The sequence below is a fragment of the Microtus oregoni genome, unplaced genomic scaffold (assembly GCF_018167655.1).
Source record: "Microtus oregoni isolate MIOR12 unplaced genomic scaffold, Mior012 000014F_ref0000157, whole genome shotgun sequence".
Classification (NCBI taxonomy): domain Eukaryota; kingdom Metazoa; phylum Chordata; class Mammalia; order Rodentia; family Cricetidae; genus Microtus; species Microtus oregoni.
This window is the reverse complement of record NW_024543073.1, coordinates 50,208,672-50,219,632: the sequence shown is the minus strand read 5'-3', so window position 1 is coordinate 50,219,632 and position 10,961 is coordinate 50,208,672.

Below are 10,961 nucleotides of genomic sequence, written 5' to 3'. Positions count from 1 at the left end.
CTCAGAAGTCCTTACCGCCACCAGGACTTCAGACTTTCTTCATTTGACCAGCACGGCTGTCTGTTCTAAGCGGTGTTTATCCCATTTTAAAGTTGCTAATCCCAAGCTGACAATAACACACCCCTTGTTTGCACTCTTCCCTGACAACCCTCTCCAGTCGTGGAGAAGGGTGGGACAGGAGCCCAGGTGGGGACAGGGAATGGTCTCCACTGACCCCTTAATCTCCACATCTTGAAGGTAGAATAATCGGGAGTCTGTAGGAGGCCTGGTTCTTTATCTTTTTAATGACTGAATAGAATTCAGCTGCAGAATGGACCTTTGTGCCGATTGACCCTTGGGTTGCTTCCACAGTGGGCATCTGTGAACTGTGCACTTCTGAGAAAACAGATCTGGAGACCCTGGTGTCAGTCATATGATTTAGAAAATAAACTTTTACAGCCGGGCGGTGGTGGCGCACGCCTTTAATCCCAGCACTCGGGAGGCAGAGGCAGGCGGATCTCTGTGAGTTCGAGGCCAGCCTGGTCTACAAGAGCTAGTTCCAGGACAGGCTCCAAAGCCACAGAGAAACCCTGTCTCGAAAAACCAAAAAAAAAAAAAAAAGAAAGAAAGAAAAATAAACTTTTACATTTATATGTTTATTTTTCGTATGTGTGTTTGTGGATGGCCGTGGTGCTGATGTCCACGGAGGTCCGAGAGTTGTGTCTAAGAGTTGTGTCCCTCCTTTCACCGTGTGGCCTCTGGGAATCCCTGGTCCCCAGGCGTGGTGGCAACCTAAGACATCTCATCAGCCCAACTGTTGTAAAATTATGATTGCATCCCCAGCCCCTGCCTGGATAGTCTAGGCAGGTGTTCTATACTGAGCCACCCACCCCCTCTGTTCTCAGCTGTGTCACGCATACATCCCTGTGTGAAATGGCGGTCTCCCCAAGGACAGTTTCTGCGTATGAGGGTGATAGTGTCAGGGTCTTACTGTGTGAGGTCATTGTGACCTCAAAATTATGATTCTCCTGCCTCAGCCTCCTGGTTGCTGGGCTTGCTAGTGTGTTAAGCACACGCTGACACCTCCCTTTTTAGGCTCTGACACATGACCCCCAAGGCCGTAGGCAGACACCCCAACTAGATGAGCAGATGGGCCTCTGCCTCTTCCCGCTGGTTGTGACTTGCCAGCACTTACTGAAGGGTGAAAGAGGTCAAGGAAAAACACCCTGACCCTGACTTGACCCCAGGACCAGTGCTTGAAATCCCACCAATCCCTGAGTCAAGCTGCAGAATTCCACCAACCCCAAGCCACCCTGGAAAGCCAGCCCCCCAGAAACCCTATATAAACTCTATATGTAGCTGTTTCTTACAAGAAGCCACCCTCTTGGGATCTTCCCTCACAATAAAGCTCTTGAGTGAGGTTTGTGTGACTTCCCGAGCCCAAGTGTAACAACTTTTGGCTGAGTTGAGCAGAGGGAGAGCAGAACTATAACACTTTCCGGAGAAGCTTTTGCCTGGCGGAGCGGAGTTGTTACACTTCCCCAGACACTTCTTAGGCTCTGTAGCAGCTTCGCTGGGGCAACCCTCCCCTGCCAGAATAGAGTTGTAACACTGGCTTTAGGACCCTTTCCCTGTAAGCTGCTTCCATTAGAGGCTTGGTGGTATTCCTTGGCTCCTGCCTGCCAGAATACCTTCCCATCCCAGCTGCAATGCTTACACTCTGAAAAAAACCACACTGAGGAGTTCCAGAGGGAGGGAGCTGAAGCAATGGGAGACACTGACCCTGGAGCCCACGGAAACCCCTTCTTTCCCTTGTCCTAATCTCTTCCTAGCATTCTGTAGGCCCAGGATACCCCTAAAGAGGCCTGGCCCTCCCCCTGGTTTAAGCAGGTGCCCAAAAGCTGCTGTAGAATGAGGAGGAAGAGTCTGCAAGTGGCAGAGACACCACCAAGTGCCACCAGAGCTTCGGACTGCCTGTGTCCAGGCCCACTCCCACGCCGGCAGCTGTGTAGCCAGCTGGCCCACCCCTCCCTCTCTCCAGCTTTCCTTGCCAGTTTTGTCGGCTCCTCCTCTTCTTTCTTTTGTTTAATTTCAAAACAGGATTTCCAGCACGGCCTTGAACTCACCGCCTAGCTCAGGCTAGCTTTTAACTCACAGTGGTCCTCCTGCCTCCTACGGAGCCTCTCCAGATCAAAGGAGGTGTACTCGTGTACTCATCCCACGCCCTCAGCTCTTGCTTCTTTTAAAAAGTGGGGTAAGTGAGCTGGACGGGAGTAAAGGCACCGGCTGCCGAGTCCAGAGACCAGAGCTGAAGGCTTGAACTGGAACAGATTGAAAGGAGAGAGCAAATCCCCACCACAACTTGTTTTCTGACTTCCACACATTACTAAGACGTGTGCACACCCACAAACACACACATACCCACACAAAATAATTGTTTTTTCAAGACTCACTTTGTAAACCAGGTTAGCCATGACCTCAGAGGTCCATCTGTCTTTGCCTCCCAGCGCTGGATTCAAAGGTGCCTGCCACTACACTTGATGAAAAAAAAAAGTGGGTTTTTGTTGTTGTTGTTGTTGTTTTCTGAGGGGAGGTTCAAAACAGGATTTCCCTATGTAGCCCTGGCTGTCCTGGAACTCTCTCTGTAGACCAGGCTGGCCTTGAACCCAGAGATCCGCCTGCCTCTGCCTCCCAAGTGCTGGGGTTAAAGGCATGCACCACCACACCCAGCTGCAAAATAAGTTTTTTAATGTAAGTAAAAAAATTAAGACAAAAAATTTGTGCCCGTCACAAATTTTAGTCCCAGTCCTTGCAAGATGCAGAGGCAAGCAGATCCCCGTGAGTTCGAGGCCAGCCTGGCCCACATAGAGAATTCCAGTCTAGCCAGGAATACATAGTAAGAACCTATCTGAAGACAAAGAAAAACTGTGTATACTACTCATCTGTGTGCACAAGTGCATGTATGTGCGTGTGTCAGAGTTCTGTGTCTTCTACATGTTTAAGCGTGTTCACAAATGGAAGCATGTGTATGGACGTCCAAGGACCACGTTTTCCTAATCACTCTCCTATTACGCTGCTGGAGATGAGGGCCAATCCCCAAACTTGGCAGCCTGATTTTTTGAGACAGTCACTCACAAAGAACCTGGAGCTCGCTGGTTAGGCGAGGCTGGTTGGCCAGTGAGTCCCAGGGATCCTCCTGTTTTTGCCTCCGCAGTCTGAGATGACAGGCATGTCTTGCCTTGATTCCTACATGGGTTCTGGGAATCGAACTCAGCTCCTCGTGCTTGTATGACAAGCACTGTACTGACAGAGCCATCTCCCCGCCCCAACCTTTGCTTCTGCTTTTCCTTACAGCTCTTATTTATTTGTTTGTTTGTTTTTCGAGACAGGGTTTCTCTGTGTTTTTCTGGGAGTTTGAGGTCAACCTGGTCTACAGAGTGAGTTCCAGGACAGACAGAGATGTCTTGAAAAAAACAAAAATAAAACAAATCCCCAGAATTGGGATTTTAAGCATCCGTGCTGCATTGCACCTGGCTCTTGTGTCTGTGTTTGTGGTACCGTGGATGGAGTCCACAGCCTCTCAGACATTAGGCAAGTACTTTGCCATGGAGCTACAGTCTCCAGCTCCTCAGCTTTTAAAGTAAATAAATGGAATATATTATGGAGACTGAGCCATCTTGTTACCCGCCCTTTTCCATAGCTGTATAGCATGCCAGGGGTTTTCTGCAGGGCTTCTGGGGAAGGTTTACATTAAAATCTCAGTGGCACTCATGATAACACACTGCCTTTGACAGTCTTACTCACCGGAGCCGGACCGTGTCTCTGGGGTACTACCCACACTTAGCCCAAGCGAAACTCTGGGCTCCGCGCCCACCACGGAAGGAAGAGGAGAAACTCCATGATTTCCCTGTCAAACACCTCAGTACTGAATTCTCCCACCCTGCCCCAAACCTTGGTGATCAATGGTTGTCTGGATGGGGTGCAGCTGGCTGTGAAGAACCTCCTCAGCAGGGCTTCCTGTGGGACTGAGCGGCAGCAGCTGCTTATATTTGGTCTATTTATAGCCCTAACCCCCACTTCTGTCCCAGCCCCAGCTGTTGGCACTAGTGAGCTGAGGCCCATGGGAAAGGGGAAGTGTGTTGCTAGGTGCTAGGCTTGTTTGGGGTTTGGGGATGCCCCTGCAGCTTCCTGAAGCCTTTATTTCTTAGAAGCTAGGGACACTCAAGTCACACTTCTGCCCTTTCTCTCAGGCGGCCCCACAGTGGGGAGAGGAGGTGGGTGTGGTGCCCAGGGCGCTAATAGGTGCATTCCCCCAAAACTAGTTTGTCTCTCTCTCAGGGACCTACACCCCAAGCGCCTCTCCTTTTATGTGGAATCCACTTTGACTGCTGCCTGCCCCTTCCCTGAATCTTTCCTCCTCTCCTCTCCTCTCCCTTCCCCTCTCCTCCTCTCCCTTTCCCTCCCCTCCTTTCTTTTCCCCCTCTCACTAAGCAACCTGGCCAACCTTGAACTCAAGATCTTCCTGCCTCAGCCTTGCAAGTTCTGAGTAAGACACCAGCGCTCTCTCTCTCTCTCTCTCTCTCTCTCTCTCCCCAGCTTTCATCTCTGCTGGGGCACATTCCAGCACCAACATCTGTCCCCCAGGGAACCCCCACGGCTCCAGCCTCAGAGCACTGTCAGGCCGGGTGACTTTAGAGACAGTGACAAATCAGGCGGCAGGTGTGCCTCCCTTCACCCTACTTCAGGGCCGGGGCTCCAAATAACCTAACGTCTATATTTAGGCGCTGTCACAGCACTGTCAGTGACTATAAATACAGTCGCTGCGCTGACTGCCGACACACAGATCGACCGGGATTCATTAGGACAGGGCGAGGAGTAGATCGCTGAGGCCAGGAGTCTGCAGCTGTGGGGCGCCAGACTAGGGGAACCCGGGTGCCCGGGACTGTAGGAGGAAGAACAGCTTTCCCACCCTCTTCCCTCTCCCGTGGGGCTTCCTGGTTCGGCGACAGCTGTCCCAGCTCACAATTGCGCGGCCGCCCTGCTGGAGCCCAGTGCCCACTCATCCGCGAGGAGCTGCCCGGCCTCTTCCTCTGCCATTGTCTCCAGCCGGTGGCATCCTGTTATGGTCCCTCCGCCCGGGATCCCATCCGACCCCTGCCCTGCCCAGGCTCGTGCATGCGCTGTTGGGCTTGCGCTGGTGGGACGTCGAGGTCCCGGTCTGCTTGCCACACCCCAAAGTCTTTTCGTTTATTCTCTTGCAGCTTGGTCATTCCCTCAGGATCCCCATGGGCGCCAGGAGAAGCTCCACTCACAGATGGGGAAATTGAGGCTCAAAGAAAACACATCACTCCCCTAAAGGGCAGAGCTTTGAGGTAGGTTGAAGTGTTTTGAGCCACCAAGCAATTCATTATACTCTTGCAGGCTTCCCCCATATGTCAAGTGGAAACCAAGCTGCCCGGAGCTATTGGGAGGACGAGCAAGTTCTAATTGCTGTGAAAGGCTACAGAAAGAGCAATGGCTGACATTCTAGTCAATAAAGGACGCTGAATTCGGGCTTTCATCCACAACACTGTGGAAAAAAGTGGGGTGCACAATAGATATCAATTATCTATTGCACCTATAATAAGAATAAGCATAATATGTATGAGAGGGAGGCCGGACGGCTCAGCAGTTGAGAGTGCTGGCGCACACCTTTGAACCCAGCACTCAGGAGGCAGAGGCAGGCGGATCTCTGCAAGTTCCAGGCCAGCTTGGTCTACAGAGTGAGTTCCTGGACAACCAAGCTGCACAAAGAAACCCTGTCTCAAAAAACAAAACAAAACAAAACAAGACAAAAAGAAAGAAAGAAAGAAAGAAAGAAAGAAAGAAAAGAACTCTGCAACAACAGAGGATATGAGTTCAGAGCTCAGCATCCATCAGCTCAAAGAACCCAGCGTCCTCTTCTGGCCCCCTTGGGGACCTGCATGAACCATGAACATGCACACAGATACATAAAAGTAAATTTTAAAATTCCATATTAAAACAAAATTTTACTAAGATTAAAAGAGATAAAAGTACTGGGTGGTGGCGCACATCTTTAATCCCAGCACTCGGGAGGCAGAGGCAGGCGGATCTTTACGAGTTCAAGGTCAGCCTGGTCTACACAGTAAGTTCCAGGACAGCAGAGCTGTTACACAAAGAAACCCTGTCTCAAAACACAAAACAACAACAAAAAATGAAACAAACAATCTGAGTTCCATTGCCAGCGCCTACATGGTGGCTTACACTGTACTGTAACTGCAGTTCTGGGAATTGATCCTCTTCTGGCCTCTGTGGTCATCAGCCTCACAGTGGTACACAGAAACATGCAGACAATACCCATACACATAAACATTTAAAAAAAAAAGTATATCAGGCATAGTAATCCCATCTCTCTGGAGGCTGACACAGGAGGATCATGGGTTCAAGGCCAGCTTGAGCTATAAGGCCAGATTCCAACTTAAAAAAAATGATAAAAGTCCTGCCTGGGGACTAAATAGCGGAGAGGGAAGAGGGTCAGAAGTAAGACCGAGTTTCTGGTGGACAGACGATAATGCTGTGGGAAATAGAAACAAAACACCCGGGCCTGGGAGGGGGCAGAGCCAGGCAACTCTCAGGGCTTGCTGCCAGCCAGGCTAACCCGGGGGGTGAGCTCCAGGTTCGCTGAGAGACCTTGTCCAAGAAAATAACATAGAATGAAATTGAGAAAGACACCAGCATGCACAGGCAAGCACACACATACACACATACCTATGTACACTGTAAACACACCAAAAGAAAAATAAAGAGAAAATAAAAGAGAAGATAAAAGAAGAAAGAAAGAGCAAGAAGAACTGCTGGTCCAAGAGGTGGCCTTATTGTTGAGATGAAGATGTGGGAGGCCCAGTGATATTCAAACCCAAACTGAAGAGCAGGGGCCCTTCAGAGGTTACCTAGTGAGTCTGACAGAGGTGTCCCCCGCTGCAAAGACCCTGCCAGGGACGAGGGACTTAGGTCAGTGGTGAGCATTTGTCTGGCATACTCCAGACCGTGGGATTCTTCCCTAGCACTGAGAAAAACACCAAAACAAACAAACACAAGCCAGGTACACAAAGTAAGTGTCAGATAACACTCTAAGACCTGTAACAACAACAATAATGCTATGATTAAAACCTCGACTTTAATTTCAGCATCCAGGAGAAAGAGGCAGGCAAATTCTTTCTGAGTTTGAGGCTAGCCTGGTCTTCAGAGTGAGTTCCAGAACAGCCTGGTTGTGTCTTGACTGGAGTGTGCACTGGGGAGAGTCTAGAGGATGGGAACCAGGATGGGGCATGAGAAGTGGAGCCAGAGGTCTATTTCAACCTGCAAACAGGTCAGATTCGGGATGTCAGTGACAGAGGCGGGGACATCATAGAGCCATCAGCATGAAATTTTTTCCCCTGTTACTCTGTCCATCCTCACCCTGACCCTCAGAACACTGGGATCTGCTGTTCTGTTTTTAAAGGTTTGTTTTTATTTTCTGTATATCCATGCTTGTGTGCACATACATCTGTGCACCCTGAGCCTGCCTGGTGCCGAGGGAGGTCAGAAGAAGGTGTTGGATCCCCTGGAATTAGAGTTAAAGATGGTTGTGAGCCACTGTGGGCATGCAGGAAGCAAACCCTAGTCCTCAGGAAGAGCAGCAAGTGCTTTTAACCTCTGAGCATCTCTCCAGACCCTTTGTTTTGTTTTGGTTGAGGTCCAGTCTGTCTGTAGACCTAGTTGGCCCAGAATTCACAGTAATCCTCTTGCCTTTGCCTCCCGAGTGCTAGATGACTCCTGCGGGCCACCATACATGGCTTTTATTTTAGTCTAGTTTTTGTTTTGTTTTGAGCCAGTGTCTTGTGTAGCCCTGGCTGACTTTGAACTTGCTATGTGTTCTAGTCGGTGTTCTCTGGAGTAACAGAGCTGGTAGAATAAATATTTATATGGGATTTATTATAGTGACTTACGGGCTGTGGTCCAGGTAGTCCAACAATGGCTGTCCCCCGACAGTCCAGGATCCAGTAGCTGTTCAGTCCATGAATCTGGAGGTCTCAGCTGATCTTCAGGGTACGGCAGGATACTGAAGAAGTGGGCTTGATGTCAGGGAAGGAACAAACTTGTCAGTGGCAGTGAGGACAGCAGGCGAAGAGGAAAAGCTTTGTCTACCATGTCCTTTGTGTAGGCTGCCACCAGAAGGTGTGGCCATATTTAAGGTGGCTCCCCCTACTCTTCCTACCTCAGAGGATCTAAGCAACTAAAAGCATCTCTCACAGGTGCGCCAATCGTCTGGGGCTTCATGTAGCCAAGGTGACAACCAAGAATCGCCACCACGCTTTGTGGATATGTCCATCTTGAACCCCTGATCCTCCTGACTCTACTTTCTTAGTGCTGGGATAATAGGCGTGGGCCTCCATGTTTGGCTTAATCCCATTCAACACGCAGGAAAACCAAATCCCAGGGAGGCTCTGACTGCCAATCTCTAGGGACCGTGGACCCTAAGGTCTCTCATTTTGGGGGGAAAAAAAGCCCAAATTCCACTCTGGATTTGGACTGCCCTTTATCTCCCCTCCGCCTCCTCTCTACTGTCTCTTGCTCAAACCCCAAGGGATTAAATCCTGAGCTAAGACTTGGCCATCTCACAGCCATGCTTTCCTGATGCCGCCACTGGTCCCTTCTCAACGTCCCCTGTGAATTACTTTGTACCACACATTTTCTTTTAGTTTTTAATTCACACACTAAGGCTTAAAGAGAAACTTCTACATGCTGAGAATCCTTGGCCATAATGTTCCTTCCACAAACTTCAATCCCAATGGCCTTTCTACTTACTAAAATATGGAAAATGGGTCTAGTGTAAGGACAGGAGGAGGACAGACCAGAAAGGAATTGCGATATTTTTACCCCCTTCTAAACAGAGGTAGGAAGATGAAGATATATGATGGCCAATAGGTACCCCAATGCATTTAAAACACCATTATAGTTGACAAGATGAAAATAAAGATTTATATTTTGAACTTAAAATCTAGAAACTGTGTAAGAAGCTGAATTTTTCCAAATAAAACATTATTTTATTTTTACAAAATATTTCTGGAATAGAAAGTTGAGGAAAACGTTATGTCTTTCAGCGGGGAGGGTTTCAAGATAGGGTTTCTCGCCGGGCGGTGGTGGCGCACGCCTTTAATCCCAGCACTCGGGAGGCAGAGACAGGTGGATCTCTGTGAGTTCTAGGCCAGCCTGGTCTACAGGAGCTAGTGCCAGGACAGGCTCCAAAGCTACAGAGAAACCCTGCCTCGAAAAAAAAAAAAAAAAAAAGATAGGGTTTCTCTGTGTATCTTTGGCTGTCCTGGAACTCATTCTGTAGATCAGGCTGGCCTCGAACTCACAGAGATCCACCTGCCTCTGCCTCCCAAGTGCTGGGATTAAAGGTGTGCGCCACCACTGCCTGGACTCATGTCTTTATTTTCATTATTGATTTTGTTTGGCCTTGGTCAGTTCTCTGTGTGTGTAGCTATGCACCAGTGTAAGCCATGCCAGTGGAGATCAGAAGAGGGAATCAGATCCTCTGGGTCTGGAGTTGCAGACAGTGGTTAGCTGCCGTGAGAAAACTGGGAATCCACCCTGACCTCGGGGAGAGTGGCCAGTGCTGTTATCCACCAGCGTTCTTAACCAGGAAACCCTGACCTCGGGGAGAGTGGCCAGTGCTGTTATCCACCAGTGTTCTTAACCAGGAAGCCATCCCTCTGGCCCTAACAGCACGTGCTTTCTACAGCTTCCTTAATTTTGTTTTATTTTTCTCTCGTGACATAAGTCAGGCTAGCCACAAACCCTCTCGCCTTGGCCACCATGACAGGCTGTGTGCCTCATAGCTACATCCATCACTGTGCCCTGGAATTTAGGGAGGTGAAAGGAGGCCTCCAGCTCCGGGGGTTTAGGCCTGTGGCTCCTGCAGACTTAGGCCTCAGAGGTGGGGAAATCAGGAGTTCAAGGCTCTCCTAGGCTACACAGAGTTCAAATTCAGCCTGAGATACCTGAGACACCGATTCAGAGAAAAAAAAGGGGAAAAAAAGTCAGTGATGTTTTGAAAAATCACTAGATGTATCTGGGAACATAGTTCACATGGTAGAGTGATTGCTGAGCATACACAAAACCCTGGGTTACACACACACACACACACACACACACCACATAAAAAGATATGATAGTTATATGTTCTTCAAACAGGAAACCAGTGTTCAACACGTGTAACCAAAAAGCCCTGAAGTGGTTAGAGATGTCCAGTGGTCAAATCTCCTCTGTTTAATTCTAAGTTCTTAGTACATTGTACTTGTTGATATACAATTTAGGACTTGTGCTTGTGAAGGTCAGAGGGTAGCTGGCAGGGGCTGGTTCTCTCCATCCATCATGTAGGCCCTGGGTGTCGAAGTAAGGTGGATAGGTTCGGGGCAAGTGCCTTTACCCACTGAGATGTTGTGCTGGTACTCCTCCATTTTATTTTATTTTATTTTATTTTATTTTATTTTATTTTATTTTATTTTATGAGATAGAGAACCTATCTGCATATCTCTGGCTGGCCTGGAACTCTTACGAGGTCAAGGACAGCCTGGGTTTAGCCTCTGCTTTCCAAAATGCAGGGATTACAATAGGAGGGCACAACCCTCCACACCCCTTTTTTCTTTGTGAGGCAAAGTCCTGGCAGGCTTCAAATGCGACTAAACGACAACAGGAGAGCTGACTTTGATCGCCTAATTAGGGCTAGGGTTACAGGCCCGCGCCCGTTTAGGTGACACTGTAACTAGACATGGCCTCGAGCCTGTCAAGCAAGCACTACACACACTGAGTCACATCTCCAATCCCTGACATTTCTCTTTCCCGGCCTGACATTCCAGAAGGGTCCTCTGCCCTCTCTGATTCTTATTTGACCTCTGACTTCTATGAGCCTCAGTTTCCCTCCTGGAAAAGAGGAG